We start from the raw sequence: 9711 nt of genomic DNA on the forward strand, positions 1-9711 counted from the left end.
TACACTTTGATTATGTAAAATTCATCGCTCTTTCTTTTCCTGGTAATGGTGCCAAAAACATGATGCCAATACCATGGTTCACAACTTCGCACAACGAACCAGCAAGTGCACTGAGTCATCCAAGTAATACCTTACGTGAGTAAGAGTCGAATCCCACGGAGATTGTTGGTATGAAGCAAGCTTTGGTCACCTTGTAAATCTCAGTCAGGCGGATATAAAATAGTAATGGGGTTTTCGAAAATAATTAATAAAATAGTGATAGAAATACTTATGTAAATCATTGGTGAGAATTTCAGATAAGCGAATAGAGATGCTTTCGTTCCTCTGAACCTCTGCTTTCCTGCTATCTTCATCCAATCAGTCTTACTCCTTTCCATGGCTGGCTTTATGTAATGCATCACCATTGTCAATGGATACTTTAGGTCTTCTTTCGGGAAAATGATCCAAATGCCCTGTCACGGCAGTGCTAATCGTCTGGAGGCATCACCCTTGTCAATGGTTACATCCTATCCTCTCAGTGAATATGGTCAACGCACCCTGTCACGGCACGGCTATTCATCTGTCGGTTCTCGATCATGCTGGAATAGGATTTACTATCCTTTTGCGTCTGTCACTACGCCCAGCAATCGCGAGTTTGAAGCTCGTCACAGTCATTCAATCATTGAATCCTACTCGGAATACCACAGACAAGGTTTAGACTTTCCGGATTCTCTTGAATGCTGCCATTATTCTAGCTTACACCACGAAGATTCTGATTAAGAGATCTAAGAGATACTCATTCAATCTAATGTAGAACGGAAGTGGTTGTCAGGCACGCGTTCATAGGGAATGATGATGATTGTCACGTTCATCACATTCAGGTTGAAGTGCGAATGAATATCTTAGAAGCGAAATAAGATGATTTGAATAGAAAATAGTAGTACTTTGCATTAATCTTTGAGGAACAGCAGAGCTCCACACCTTAATCTATGGAGTGTAGAAGCTCTACCGTTAAAAATACATAAGTGAAAGGTTCAGGCATGGCCGAATGGCCAGCCCCTCTGATCTAAGAACCAGGCATCCAAAGATGTCTAATACAATAGTAAAAGGTCCTATTTATAATAAACTAGCCACTAGGGTTTACAGAAGTAAGTAATTGATGCATAAATCCACTTCTGGGGCCCAATTGGTGTGTGCTTGGGCTGAGCTTGAGTGTTACACGTGTAGAGGTCATTCTTGGAGTTGAACGCCAGTTTTGGTGCCAGTTTGGGCGTTGAACTCCACTTTGCAACTTGTTTCTGGCGCTGGACGCCAGAATTGGGCAGAGAACTGGCGTTGAACACCAGTTTGCGTCATCTAAACTTGGGCAAAGTATGGACTATTATACATTTCTGGAAAGCCCTGGATGTCTACTTTCCAACGCAATTGGAAGCGCGCCATTTCAAGTTCTGTAGCTCCAGAAAATCCACTCTGAGTGCAGGGAGGTCAGAATCCAACATCATCAGCAGTCCTTCTTCAACCTCTGAATCTGATTTTTGCTCAAGTCCCTCAATTTTAGCCATAAAATACCTGAAATCACAGAAAAACACACAAACTCATAGTAAAGTCCAGAAATGTGAATTTAACATAAAAACTAATGAAAACATCCCTAAAAGTAACTAGATTCTACTAAAAACATACTAAAAACAATGCCAAAAAGCGTATAAATTATCCGCTCATCACAACACCAAACTTAAATTGTTGCTTGTCCCCAAGCAACTGAAAATCAAATAGGATAAAAAGAAGAGAATATATTATAAATTCCAAACTATCAATGAAACATAGCTTCAATCAGATGAGCGGGACTTGTAGCTTTTTGCCTCTTGAATAGTTTTGGCATCTCACTTTATCCATTGAGGTTCAGAATGATTGGCACCTATAGGAACTCAGAGTTCAGATAGTGTTATTGATTCTCCTAGTTCAGTATGATGATTCTTGAACACAGCTATTTCATGAGTCTTGGCCGTGGCCCTAAGCACTTTGTTTTCTAGTATTACCACTGGATACATAAATGCCACAGACACATAATTGGGTGAACCTTTTCAGATTGTGACTCAGCTTTGCTAAAGTCCCCAATTAGAGGTGTCCAGGGTTCTTAAGCACACTCTTTTTTTTGCTTTGGACCTTGACTTTAACCGCTCAGTCTCAAGTTTTCACTTGACACCTACACGCCACAAGCACATGGTTAGGGACAACTTGGTTTAGCCGCTTAGACCAGGATTTTATTCCTTTAGGCCCTCCTATCCACTGATGCTCAAAGCCTTGGGATCCTTTTTATTTGCCCTTGCCTTTTGGTTTTAAGGGTTATTGGCTTTTTGCTCTTGCCTATTTCTTTTTCTTTCTATTTTTTTTCGCCTATATTTTTTTTTCTGCAAGCTTTGTTCTTTGATGCTTTTTCTTGCTTCAAGAATCATTTTTATGATTTTTCAGATTATCAAATAACATGTCTCCTTGTCATCATTCTTTCAAGAGCCAACATATTTAACATTCTTAAACAACAACTTCAAAAGACATATGCACTGTTCAAGCATACATTCAGAGAACAAGAAGCATTGTCACCACATCAATATAATTAAGCTAAGTTCAAGGATAAATTCGAAACTCATGTACTTCTTGTTCTTTTGAATTAAAACATTTTTCATTTAAGAGAGGTGATGGATTCATAGGACATTCATAACTTTAAGACATATTTACTAACTACTAATGATCATGTAATGAAGACACAAACATGGATAAGCACTTAACATAGAAAACAAAAAATAGAGAAAGTAAGAACAAGGAATGAGTCCACCTTAGTGATGGGTGCGTTTCTTTCTTGAGGAACCAATGATGTCCTTGAGCTCTTCTATGTCTCTTCCTTGTCTTTGTTGCTCCTCCCTCATTGCTTTTTGATCTTCTCTAATTTCATGAAGGATGATGGAGTGTTCTTGATGTTCCACCCTTAATTGTCCCATGTTGGAACTTAATTCTCCTAGGGAGGTGTTGATTTGCTCCCAAAAATTCTGTGGAGGCAAGTGCATCCCTTGATGTATCTCAGGGATTTCTTGATGATGAGCTTCTTCATGTGCCTGATGAGATTCATGAATATGCTCTCTTCTTTGCTCCATCCTTTTCTTAGTGATGGGCTTGTGAGATGAATCTTTCCATCTCCCATGGCTCAGCGGTGGAAGCATTTGTCTTCCCTTTCCTCTTTCTTGAGATTTCTCTGGCCTTAGGTACCATTAATGGTAATGGAAAAACAAAAAGCTTATGCTTTTACCACACCAAACTTAGAATATTGCTCGCCCTCGAGCAAGAGAAGAAAGAATAGATGATGAAGAAGAAGAGATGGAGGAGATAGAGGGATGTGTGTATAGATGTGAGTGGTGAATGGAAAACAGAAGGGATGACCATGAATGGAGAGAAAGGGTGAGGTGGGTGGGGATCCTGTGAGATTCACAGATCCTGAGATGATCCTGTGGGGTCCACAGATCCTGAGGTGTTCAAGGAATTACAACCTTGCACCAAATTAGGCATGTAAAATGCCCTTGCACACAACTCTGGGCGTTCAGCGCCAGGTTGGTGCCCATTTTGGGCGTTCAACGCCCATTTGTTGCCCATTTCTGGCGTTGAACGCCAGAACCATGCTTGTTCTGGGCGTTCAGCGCCAGGATACTGCCATTTTGGGCATTCAGCGCCAGAACCATGCTCTGTTCTGGCGTTGAACGCCAGGCAGATGCTTCCTCCAGCGTGTGATTTTTCTTCTGCTATTTTTGATTCCGTTTTCAATTTTTCTGTTTATTTTGTGACTCCTCATGATCATGAACCTATAAAGACATATAACTAAGAAAAATATAGTTAGATAAATAAAAATTGGGTTGCCTCCCAACAAGCGCTTCTTTAATGTCAATAGCTTGACAGTGGGCTCTCATGGAGCCTCACAGATGTTCAGAGCATTGTTGAGACTCTCCAACACCAAACTTAGAGTTTGGATATGGGAGTTCAACACCAAACTTAGAGTTTGGTTGTGGCCTCCCAACACCAAACTTAGAGTTTGACTGTGGGGGCTTTGTTTGACTCTGCTTTGAGAGAAGCTTTTTATGCTTCCTCTCCATGGATGCAGAGAGATATCCTTGAGTTGTAAACACAAGGTTGTCCTCATTAAATTGAAGGATTAATTCTCCTCTGTCCACATCAATCACAGCTCTTGCTGTGGCTAGGAAAGGTCTTCCTAGGATGATGGATTCATCCTCTTCCTTTCCAGTATCCAGGACTATAAAATCAGCAGGGATGTAAAGGCCTTCAACCTTTACTAACACGTCCTCTACTTGTCCATAAGCCTGTTTTCTTGAATTGTCTGCCATTTCTAATGAGATTTTAGCAGCTTGCACCCCATAGATTCCCAGTTTCTCTATTACAGAGAGGGGCATGAGGTTTATTCCTGAACCAAGGTCACACAGAGCCTTAAAGATCATGGTGCCTATGGTACAAGGTATTATGAACTTTCCAGGATCCTGTCTCTTCTGAGGCAATGTCAGTTGATCCAGATCACTTAGTTCATTGGTGAACAAGGAAGGTTTATCTTCCCAAGTCTCAATACCAAATAATTTGACATTCAGCTTCATGATTGCACCAAGGAACTTGGCAGTTTGCTCTTCAGTAACATCCTCATTCTCTTCAGAAGAGGAATACTCATCAGAGCTCATGAATGGCATAAGGAGGTTCAATGGAATCTCTATGGTCTCTGGATGAGCCTCAGAGTCCTTTGGTTCCTCAGAGGGAAGCTCCTTATTGATCACTGGACGTCCCAGGAGGTCTTCCTCCTTAGGATTCACGTCCTCTCCTTCCCTTACAGGTTCGGCCATGGTGCTTATGTCAATGGCCTTGCACTCTCCTTTTGGATTCTCTTCTGTATTGCTTGGGAGAGTACTAGGAGGGATTTCAGTGATCCTTTTACTCAGCTGGCCCACTTGTGCTTCCAAATTTCTAATGGAAGACCTTGTTTCATTCATGAAACTCACAGTGGCCTTAGATAGATCAGAGACTAAATTTGCTAAATTAGAAGTATTTTGTTCAGAGTTCTCTGTCTGTTGCTGAGTGGATGATGGAAAAGGTTTATTATTGTTAAACATGTTTCTTCCACCATTATTAAAGCCTTGTTGAGGCCTTTGATCCTTCCATGAGAGATTTGGATGATTTCTCCATGATGGATTATAGGTGTTTCCATAAGGTTCACCTAAGTAATTCACCTCTGCTATTGCAGGGTTTTCAGGATCATAAGCTTCTTCCTCAGAAGATGCCTCTTGAGTACTGTTGGATGCAGCTTGCATTCCATTCAGACTCTGAGAAATCATATTGACTTGCTGAGCCAATATTTTGTTCTGAGCCAATATGGCATTCAGAGTATCAACTTCAAGAACTCCCTTCTTCATAGGCGTCCCATTACTCACAGGATTCCTCTCAGAAGTGTACATAAACTGGTTATTTGCAACCATGTCAATGAGTTCTTGAGCTTCTGCAGGCGTTTTCTTTAGGTGAATGGATCCACCTGCAGAAGTATCCAATGACATCTTTGATAACTCAGACAAACCATCATAGAATATATCGAGGATGGTCCATTCTGAAAGCATGTCAGAGGGACACTTTTTGGTCAACTGTTTGTATCTTTCCCAAGCTTCATAGAAGGATTCACCATCTTTTTGTTTGAAGGTTTGAACATCCACTCTAAGCTTGCTCAGCTTTTGAGGAGGAAAGAACTTGGCTAAGAAAGCCGTGACCAGCTTATCCCAAGAGTTTAGGCTATCTTTGGGTTGAGAGTCCAACCACAGTCTAGCTCTGTCTCTTACAGCAAAAGGGAAAATCATGAGCCTGTAGACTTTAGGATCTACTCCATTAGTCTTTACAGTATCACATATCTGCAAGAATTCAGTTAAGACCTGAAAAGGATCTTCAGATGGAAGTCCATGAAACTTGCAGTTCTGCTGCATCAGAGAAATTAATTGAGGTTTCAGCTCAAAATTGTTTGCTCCAATGGCAGGAATGGAGATGCTCCTTCCATGTAAATTGGAATTAGGTGCAGTAAAGTCACCAAGCATTCTCCTTGCATTATTGTTGTTGGGTTCGGCTGCCATCTCCTTTACTTGTTCAAAATTTTCAATAAGGTTGTCTCTGGATTGTTGTAATTTAGCTTCTCTTAGTTTTCTCTTCAGAGTCCTTTCAGGTTCTGGATCAGCTTCAACAAGAATGCCTTTTTCTTTGTCCCTGCTCATAAGAAAGAGAAGAGAAAAAGAAAAGAAGAGGAATCCTCTATGTCACAGTAAAGAGGTTCCTTATTGTTAGTAGAAGAAGAAAAGAAGAAAAATTCGAACACAGATAGAAGAGGGGGTTCGAATTTGGTGAGTGATGTGAGGAAGAGATGTTAGTAGATGAATAAATAAAAAGAATAAGATGAGAGAGGGAGAGGATTTTCGAAAATAATTTTTGAAAATGAGTTAGTAATTTTCGAAAAATAATTTTTGAAAAAGGTTAGTAGTTTTTTTTTTGAAAATTCAAATAAAAAATTAAAATAATTGGTTAATTAAAAAAAATTTTGAAAAAGAGGGAAGATGTTTTCGAAAATTAGAGAGAGAGAGTTAGTTAGGTGGTTTTGAAAAAGATAAGAAACAAACAAAAAGTTAGTTAGTTAGTTGAAACAAATTTTGAAAAGATACGAAGTTAGGAAGTTAGAAAAGATATTTTGAAATCATATTTTTGAAAAAGATAAGATAAGAAGATATTTTTGAAAAGATATGATTGAAATTGGTTTTGAAAAAGGTTTGATTTTTTTTTTAAAATCACAATTAATGACTTGATTCACAAGAAATCATGAGATATGATTCTAGAACTTAAAGTTTGAATCTTTCCTAACAAGCAAGTAACAAACTTAAAATTTTTGAATCAAAACATTAATTGATGATGTTATTTTCGAAAATTATGAGATAAAATTAAGAAAAAGATTTTTGAGAAACATTTTTATAATTTTCGAAAATAACTAAGAAAAATGAAAAAGATTTGATTTTTGAAAAAGATTTTGAAAAAGATAAGATTTTTAAATTGAAAATTTGATTTGACTCATAAAAACAACTAAATTTTAAAATTTTTTTGAAAAAGTCAAATCTAATTTTCGAAATTATGAGAGAAAAGAGAGAAAGATATTTTTTTGATTTTTGAATTTTTATGATGAGAGAGAAAAACAAGAAAATGATGCAATGCATGAGAATTTTAGATCAAAACATGTGATGCATGCAAGAATGCTATGAATGTCAAGATGAACACCAAGAACACTATGAAGATCAAGATGAACATCAAGAACATATTTTTGAAAAATTTTTAATGCAAAGAAAACATGCAAGACACCAAACTTAGAATTCTTTAATGCTTAAACACTAAGAATTCAAGAATGCGTATGAAAAACAAGAAAAGACACAAAACATGCAAATGCAAAGATCAAACAAGAAGACTTACTAAGAACAACTTGAAGATCATGAAGAACACTATGAATGCATGAAAATTTTCGAAAAATGCAAGATGAACATGCAATTGACACCAAACTTATAACATGACTCAAGACTCAAACACAAAAATATTTTTTTGATTTTTATGATCTTATGATTTTTTTGTATTTTCTTTTAATTTTTTTCAAAAATCATTTTGAAAAAGAAAAATAAGGATTCCAAAATCTTTAATATGAATTCCAGGAATCTTTATGCTCTTTAGTCTAAAGCTCCAATCAAAGGGTCAGGCATGGCTTAATAGCCAGCCAAGCTTTAGTATGTAAATCAGGAACAGTAGCAGGTGGATTAGCAACAACTAGCTTGCTCTTGATAACAAATTGGAAGCCTCAGTCCAAATGAATTTAGACATGGCTTTACATGCTTCATGAAACACTAGAATTCATTCTTAAAAATTCTGAAGAAAAATATATTTTTGAAAACATTTTTATTATATTTTTGAAAACTTTTTTTTTTTAAGATTTTTTCAAAAACAAAGGAGAAATTTTTGAAAATTTTTTTAAAACAAAACAAAAAGAAAATTACCTAATCTGAGCAACAAGATGAACCGTCAGTTGTCCAAACTCGAACAATCCCCGGCAACGGCGCCAAAAACTTGGTACGCAGAAATTGCGCCAAAATAGGCTCTTACTGGCGTTTTCTTGCCAGTGAGCTCTTTTTCTCTGTTTTATTTGCAGATTCCTTCCGTAACCCTGTGAACTTATGCAATTGATTCTTTACCTTGTTATCAATGAACTCTATATAAACAAATAAAAATAAAAATAGAAATAGGGCAAAATGCTCAGAGGATTGATGCCCCATGGCTGGGTTGCCTCCCAGCAAGCGCTTCTTTATTGTCTTTAGCTGGACCTTGCTGAGCTTTTAGTCTAGCTTCAGCCTTGAGCATTCTTGCTCAACGTTGCCTTCAAGATAGTGCTTGATTCTCTGTCCATTGACAATGAGTCTCTTATCAGAATCAATATCTTGAAGCTCTACATAACCATATGGTGATACACTTGTAATCACATATGGTCCCCTCCACCGGGATTTTAATTTCCTGGGGAATAGCCTGAGTCTAGAGTTAAACAGCAGAACCTTCTGTCCTGGTTCAAAGATTCTAGATGACAGCTTTCTATCATGCCACTTTTTTTATTTCTCTTTATAAAGCTTGGCATTTTCGAAAGCTGTGAATCTGAATTCCTCTAGCTCATTTAATTGGAGCAATCTTTTTTCTCCTGCTAACTTGGCATCAAAGTTTAGGAATCTGGTTGCCCAGTAGGCTTTATGTTCCAGTTCCACGGGCAGGTGACATGCCTTATGATGAGCAGATAATTTATACGCTTTTCGGCATTGTTTTTAGTATGTTTTTAGTAGGATCTAGTTACTTTTAGGGATGTTTTCATTAGTTTTTATGTTAAATTCACATTTCTGGACTTTACTATGAGTTTGTGTGTTTTTCTATGATTTTAGGTATTTTCTGGCTGAAATTGAGGGACTTGAGCAAAAATCAGATTCAGAGGTTGAAAAAGGACTGCTGATGCAGTTGGATTCTGACCTCCCTGCACTCAAAGTAGATTTTCTGGAGCTACAAAACTCGAAATGGCACGCTTCCAATTGAGTTGGAAAGTAGACATCCAGGGCTTTCCAGCAATATATAATAGTCCATACTTTGGCCAAGAATAGACGACGTAAACTGGCGTTCAACGCCAGCCTTCTGCCCAAATCTGGCGTCCAGCGCCAGAAAAAGATCCAAAACCAGAGTTGAACGCCCAAATTGGCACAGAAACTGGCGTTCAACTCCCCAAATGGCCTCTGCACGTGGAACACTTAAGCTCAGCCCAAACACACACCAAGTGGGCCCCGGAAGTGGATTTATACATCAAATACTTACTCATGTAAACCCTAGTAGCTAGTTTATTATAAATAGGACCTCTTACTATTGTATTAGGCATCTTTGGTCTCAGTTTTAATCCATTGTTCATCTTTGGATTACCTTATGATCCTTTGATCACGTTTTGGGGGCTGGCCATCTCGGCCATGCCTGGACCTTCACTTATGTATTTTTAACGGTAGAGTTTCTACACTCCATAGATTAAGGTGTGGAGCTCTGCTGTCCCTCAAAGATTAATGCAAAGTACTACTATTTTCTATTCAATTCTTCTTATTTCGCTTCTAAGTTATCCAT

The 9711-nt window shown here is 38.0% G+C and overlaps 1 non-coding gene across 1 annotated transcript; it reads left to right on the forward strand.

Moving 5' to 3' along the window:
- The first annotated feature begins 5621 nt into the window (after positions 1 to 5621).
- Positions 5622 to 5729, forward strand: LOC148565169 (small nucleolar RNA R71). Its single transcript, XR_015884010.1, has one exon. It is a non-coding gene; the product is annotated as a small nucleolar RNA R71 (small nucleolar RNA).
- The last annotated feature ends 3982 nt before the right edge of the window (positions 5730 to 9711 follow it).

Source organism: Arachis ipaensis, chromosome B5, assembly GCF_059453495.1.
Source record: "Arachis ipaensis isolate K30076 ecotype BB chromosome B5, ASM5945349v1, whole genome shotgun sequence".
NCBI lineage: Eukaryota > Viridiplantae > Streptophyta > Magnoliopsida > Fabales > Fabaceae > Arachis > Arachis ipaensis.